The 7,329-nt window shown below is 44.9% G+C and overlaps 1 pseudogene; it reads left to right on the top strand.

Moving 5' to 3' along the window:
* Window positions 1-4,792: 4,792 nt before the first annotated feature.
* Window positions 4,793-5,552, top strand: LOC127667382 (40S ribosomal protein S3-like; annotated as a pseudogene).
* The last annotated feature ends 1,777 nt before the right edge of the window (window positions 5,553-7,329 follow it).

Genomic DNA, 7,329 nt, shown 5'->3' with positions numbered 1-7,329 from the left:
GTCACTAACATGACCTTATCACTGGGAAAACTAACACTTTAAAAAGCATTTACAAAATTATTATGATAGATATAAACTTTCCCAACCATAAAATTTCATATGGCTACTGTGTGTCATCAGAGGTGGGTTTTGGTATATGGTAAAGAAAGTCTTAATTAGAAAGAATTAAAATAAAACTATATGTTGAAGATTTATAAAAAAAAAAAATCCGGCATTAGATGTTAAACAATAGTTGACCATATGGGGCTGGAGAGTTAGCTTAGCAGTTAAGAGAACTGACCATAAAGATTTATTAACCTGCTCTTGGAAATATGCCACTAGCCTTGGATGACTGCCCCACTGAATACATCCTTTCAGAGTTGTTGTATTTGGATGATTTATATTAATACTGATGCTACATGTTCTGTTTGTGATTCACTGAGTACATCTTTTCAGAACTGTCGTGCTTGGGTGATTTTTGTACTTTACTATGCCAAATGATTTTTGTTGGTATTTGTGATTGTTTCACTAACACAGTTTCTAAGAGTTGTAATGTTTGGATTTTAAAGTATAAAATCCCCTGCTTGAGAGATGCAAAATACACTCAGATTCAAACCTCCTCTGTGTTTGTTTCTGTTTGTCACTGCCAAATCCTTACCCACCTAGACTTTGAGCACCATCATCCCAGGGACCCCTGTACCTGACTGGGGTGGTCCGTGGTTATTATTATTATTATTATTATTATTATTTATTTATTTTTACTAAATCAAATCTTCAGAAATTAAAACCTTACAGGAGAATAATTGTCATGACAACTTATAGGCAACTGAGAACAATCTAACTACTTCATTTGTATAACCAGCTGCTTGCTTAAGTCACTTATAGAGCCAGGTGCATATAAAACAGAGGGACATTTAAGTCGCTGATCAAGTCATTTAGTTAGTTAGTTTTGAGACAGTCTCCTGTAGCCCTGGCTGATCTCAGATTGCTTCTGGAGTTAGGAATAACCTTCTGCCTCAACCTGTCAAATGCTGTGATTACAGATTTTTTTTTGTTTTTGTTTGTTTGTTTTGTTTTGTTTTTGATTACAGACTTTTTGAGCCTCAACGTCCGTTCCATTCTATACATGCATATATGGGTGTTGCTACGACAGACTAATCTATATATAGTGTGTGTGTGTGTGTGTGTTGTTGTTGTTGCTGTGAACTGCAGACCAAGATATTCCTCTAACACAGAAAATGTAAAATCCGAGCATCTAAGCAAATGGTCCCCATGAGGCCTCATTATTGCCACAGACCAGCTGGGAGGGAGGAGGCAGGACACTTGAGCAAAGTCTCTGTTCTTACCACTATCCTGGCCCCATCTCCTGCCCCCTTCTCTTCATCTTTAGTGAATACAGCTACAAATCCAGGCATTATCAATATTTTATTAGCACAAATCATGTTCTGTAACTGTCTCCCTGTGACCTTTATCTTCCTTTGTTCATAGGGACCTGTGGAAAGCTGAGCCTCTCCCTGGCCTAATTGGGGGGGGGATCGGGGGGGGGGTGAGGGTGGGGAACCAAACCCTGATCTCTGTTCTGAGAAATGAAGTGGAGAATAGTCTTCAGACACTGCTATTTACCTTTGAGACCAGGCTGTTCCTTTTAAAGCTGATGGAGACTGTTTGCTCTACTTAAAACCATTGGGTGTGGATGGAAGAGAATTCTTGTAACAGCGCTTAGAGCCTGACAAGGAGACGCTGGTAAACTCAACCAAAATGAGCTAATCAGGTCTTTTCCACGCAAAAGAGAAAAAGTGGGAGATCTAAGAAGGTTCATTTATATCACGTTCTCGGAATTGTCCTCTCTCCTCACAATAGATAAACTGGGATGTAGGTAATCCTAGCTCACCATGACTGCCACCTGTTCTAACTCTTCCACTTTGCACCAGCCCGTCTCCCTCTGTAGGATCCCAGGGCCTTGGGTTCTTCACATGTGAAGCTCTACAAAGGTGCTGAGAGGCATTGTGTGAGCACAGTTGTCTCTACTCCCACAACCCTCTGACAATTCTTGACATCCTTTTTTGTTTTTTAAAGCCAGAGACTTGCTGTAGTGGCTATTCCTGGTCGTCAGCTTGATTATATCTGTAATGGACTGCAATCCAGAATTGGAGAGCTCACCTATGATCCAGATCTTGAGGCTGGGAGACACAAGTTTCTGACCTGGATCATGGCATGGAGGTCTTGAGGCACAGTGGCTATGAAAAGCTTAGGCCCAGGCAAGGTAGTATAGGTCCTTAATCCCAGGAAACTAAGGCAAGGAGATCTCTGACTTTAAGGTCAGCTGGAACAAAACAAGACCCAGAACCAGGCGTAGTGGCACACACCTTTAATCTGGGCACACCTTCTGCTGGAGACCTACATAAGGACATTGGAAGAAGGAAGATTCGCTCTTCTTCACCTTCTTGCATTTGCTTGCCAGCAAATCTGTTGGATCTACTAGCCTTGTGGGACCGAGCAACTACTAGATCCTTGGACTTCCCATTCACAGCTGGTTGGGGAGTTGGACTACAGATTGTAAGTCATCATAACAAATTCCCTTACTATATAGAGACTATCCATAAGTTCTATGACTCTAGAGAACCCTGACAAATATGCTAGGTGTCTAGAAGGCTAGATGATTGTCATGATCCTCCTGCCTCAGCCCCACCCCTTAGTGTACCAGAACTACCACACTCAACAAAGAAACTACCTCTTGGAAGCTCTTCCCCCAGGAGGATCCCCACTCCCACGCTGCCCCATCTGCCATTTTTAGGATGTTTCCTCAACCTGTTCCTTTTCTTTCCATTCTCATATGAGCTGCACATTTGGTCATCTCCTTGCCCTGCCCTGTGGAAACTTCATCCAAGTTCCTTGGCAAGCTTGTTCCTGACCTGCAGAGAAGAGCTCTCCCGTTGTCTACTGTGGCCATGTGGCTGCAGCTTCAGGCTGTGTACTGCTACTCTGTAAGTCAGAGTCTGACTGGAGCAGAGGGCCTGATAGGTAAACTTTAAGGCATATTTGGGGGACAGCACAGAGGGAGCTCAGCTGAAGATTTCCCGTAAGGAAATTGGCACCCTTCATCCCTCCCATCTCTATTTGGGACAGAGAGCTGAGATTCCCAACTTGCCCCAAGATGGAGAAAAGGTATTTCAGGTCTGCATCTAGCCATTCCGGTGACAGAATCTCCAGGGACCTTCACAGGCCACAACTGCTGAGGTGGCTGTGGCTGTTGTAAGGACCTCCAAGTTGGCTCCAGACATCTCAAGACCAAGTCTTATCACAAAGACTTAGTTGCCCCAGAGGGACAAAGGGCAGGGAATAAGAGACCAAGACAGGAGAGAGAGGATGAGAGAGAAGGGGAAGGGAACGTGGGGGAGGGGAGAAAGGGGACATTTACTGCCTCTGTATACGGAGGAGACATACATGGCACTTGGGCAAATAGCAGTTTGTAAAGGTCAAAGGAGAACCCCGAGTAGGATGAGTTGGTTTGTTTTGATTGGACGGGTTAATTAGGTGAGCCAAAGCGGGATTCTGATTGCTGGACTAAAATTCTTTGATAGCTGGACCTTGGTGGCCAGTCTCAGGAGGAAGAGGCCGAATAAGGGAGTGGACCTTGGGGGCTAGCTTTAGGAATGTCATGGATTTTAGCAAGGCAGAGGGAATGGGGTAAAGTCAACACCTGTCTTTAATGGTTGCCTTGCTTAGGCCTGTCAGGACCCTTTACCCGTGTGCGTGGACAAACTGGAGAGGACAAGAACGCCATGTATGAGCCGGGTGTGGTGGTGCACGCCTATAATCCCAGCACTTGGGAGGCAGAGGCAGGCAGATTTCTGAGTTCGAGGCCACCCTGGTCTACAGAGTGAGTTCCAGGACAGCCAGGACTACACAGAGAAATCCGTCTCGAAAAGCCAAAAAAAAAAAAAAAAAAAAAAAAAAAAAAGAAGAAGAAAAGAAAAGAAAAGAAAAGAAAAAAAGAACACATGTCTAGTGTCAGGGCCCTGAGAAATTTTGTGGCTCAAGGGAAGGAGGGAAACAGGCCCACCCCCTCCAGGAGGCCACTAAGCCAGTCTTGGTGTTTGTAATGCTGTGGTCTGTCCTCTACACTCCAGCTCCTCCCCACCCACAGACGACAGACAGATTCATACAGCCTGTTCCCTGAAGATAAATGGCCCAGGAAACCACCCACGCCTTAGAGTCCTGCCTGCCCGCTTTCATACTGCTTACTGGTGTTTGAAGAACTATTTTCCTAAGTAATGAAAAAAAAAAAAAAACCAGAGTCATTTCTGCCCCTATTTGAGTGTTGGTTAAACTTGCTTGTTCATTTTATACTGCATTGAGGCTGGGTATACACCTGTTCGTTTGTTTTTCCAGGTGTGCATATATAAAATTGGACTATATACTCATGATTTAAGTCGACTCTCTACAGCGGCAAAGCAGGACCATAGAGGAGATGAAAAAATAATCAGGAGAAACCATATTCCAGGCAGACGGCTCGCCCTTTAGGAGCACAGAGAGAGATGGCTCTTACCTAGGTCTACAGTAGGAACAGATCGCAGCTTGAAAATATCTGCAGAGCCCTTAAGGTATGATGTTTTTGAAACTAAGTATGAAACATTAGGAGTGCAGATCTAAGCACAGGAAATCACCTCAGACCAGTGCTCTTTCTGCTGAAGTTGCTTGAGGTGCAGAAAAAGTCTTCCTTAGCCTCCCCTCCCCCAAACAGCAACAACAACAACAACAACAATCCTATTTCACTTTTTCCTTACCCCAGCGCACAGTGGCTAGATGGCAGATGGTACAGATTTCCAAGAAGAGCAAGTTTTGCAGCTGATGGCATCTTCAAAGCTGATCTGAAGACTTTCTCACTTCGGAGCTGGCTGAGGATAGCTACTCTGGAGTTGAAGTCCAAATTATATGCACAGAACAGAAATCAATGTTTTAGCCACCAGAACGCAGGATGTTCTCGGTGAGAAGGGTCGTGGGGTCAGAGTTGACTACAGTAGTGTGTGGGATCACAAAGTTGACTGCAGTAGTCAGGGTAATGGTTCAGCTTCCCTGAGAGGAGTGCAGGGCTTTATGCAGAAAGATGGCTTCGAGGATCCGTGTGCCAGGCAGCGTCTCTGTTACAAACCCCTAGGAGGGCTTGTGAAGGTTCTGCTATGCTGTACCGCAGTTCATTGTGGAGAGAAGGACCACGGACTTTGAGGTTGTGGCGTCTGGGAAGTGCCGAGGTCAGAGGGCTAAGTCCATGAAGTTTGTGAATGGTCTGATGACCCACAGTGGAGACCTGTTAACGACCATGTTGACGCCTCCGTGAGCCCTGGGCCCCTCAGATGGCGAGCATCAAAGTGAGGACCACGCGGCCCTGGGACCCAGGCGGTGAGACTGACCGCAAGAGGCCTCTGCCTGATGATGTGAGAAACATCTTGTGCTCCACCCCCATCTGGCAACAGAAGGGTGGGAAGCCAGGGCCACAGGCCATGCCCCAGGCAGTGCCCACAGCACAACAGGGTCTTGGCAGCTGCATCTGGAGGCTGGAGGCTGTCGCATAAAGGCATTTAATACAATCTCGCACAGAGGAAAGGAAAAAGAGAGACTATTTTCTACATATATCCATTTGGGTCACAAAATAGTGGGGGGTAGGTTAGCAAGAGAGATAAAGTTGGGCATTAAAAGTTTACCAACATTCTGCCTTCCTAATGAAAAACCTAAATACATCATCTCTTATAGAATTAAATGCGGTGGAATTGAGAAGGAGGGAAGCCCAATATCCAGGTGTCAGGAGAAGAGAACGCAGCAGACAGAGTTCAGAACTGTATACTCGGCAAGAGCTCTGGTGGTGAGGGCGGAGGCTGGTGTGCTGGGGAACCTGGCTATTAAGGTAGTGCCCCCGTGACAAGATGGCTTTCTGAGCTTAGCACAAAACAGGGACTCCCTGTCTCTGCCTGTGTTTGTCTGGCGTGCCACTGAACACAGGTGATCAGCCTTGTCTGAAAAGTCACCTTGTACAGAGCTCTCTGCAAGGCTGTGTAACTCACATTCCACTCTTGCTCCACCCCCCACATGATAATTAAGTGCGGTACTATAACCAATCAGACTTTCCGGTTCGCTTGACCAATCAGCCCTTTCCACCCACAACCCCTAAAAGAGCCCTTATATAGAAATGATAAAGTAGATTCGTCTGGCGGCAGTGGTCTTCAGGGGTCATTCTGTCCATACTTACAGCTGTCCTAATCCTGCTCTCGGCCTCTGCTCCCTTTGTCCCCTCAGGCTGGCGGCCCACAGCCTCTGGGAAGAAAGGGGCGGGGCTACGCCGGTTTATTCTCTGGGTCTGCCTTTACAGTCAGCAGGATAAAGTAAAATGTTACACATCGGACTAAGTTTGTTCTCCCTCTGCCTGAATAGGAAATTCATCTGTTCACTTCAGTATAACACTTATCATCTGTGAGAACACTTACTTCCGTTCTGGTGAGCATATACAATTAGTAAGTATGAATGGTAGATGGGCCGGAGAGACGGCTCAGCAGTTAGGAGGGCTTGGTGTTCTTGGTTCCTGGCATCCACGTTTCCACTATAACTCCAGGTCCAGGGGCTCTGAGTGCTTCTTCTGATCTTTGATGGTCCCTGCACACATGTGGTTCACAGACATGATACACGCAGGCACATATGTATGACATACATAAATAGACACGTTGAAAAATATGAATTATAAAATTCTCTGTGGCTTCGCAACTTACTCCATGAATGCCACACCTTCAAGATCTTCTGCATCAATACATGTCACCATTCCATGAAGCACATGTCTTATACACACACATTGCTATGATTACTTTATGGTTGAGACACAGCATGGCACACAAACCACAGAATAGTACCCTATACCACACTGCACCCCTCTATAGTACACTGTACTGGACCGTGCGATGCAACATACTATATTACCCTATACAACTCTATACCATACTACACTGCACTATGCCGTACTGTACCGCACTATACCATACTATACCACACTGTATCACACTATAGGATTCTACCCCATCCTATATGATACTATACTCTACAGATGAACTGTAGAGTTATTGGGCCATTCCTCTATTAAGGGGCTATTTAATGTTTCTCCAATTTCACTCTTACATATCTTAAGCATTCCTTCTTGTAATATAATATAATGTGTTGTATTATATAATATATAATACATATATGTATTCCAAAATTACTAAAGTTGGTACTATGATTGAGACAAAAGACATGTGTCATTTTTGGATCTTGTTGGCTGCTTCTAAGAATATACATGTTTAAATCTTATTAATCTGATGGATAAAATTC

Source organism: Apodemus sylvaticus, chromosome 17 (genome assembly GCF_947179515.1).
Source record: "Apodemus sylvaticus chromosome 17, mApoSyl1.1, whole genome shotgun sequence".
NCBI classification, from domain to species: domain Eukaryota; kingdom Metazoa; phylum Chordata; class Mammalia; order Rodentia; family Muridae; genus Apodemus; species Apodemus sylvaticus.
The sequence above is the reverse complement of the archived record's forward strand: the minus strand, read 5'-3'. Positions and strand labels throughout refer to the sequence as shown.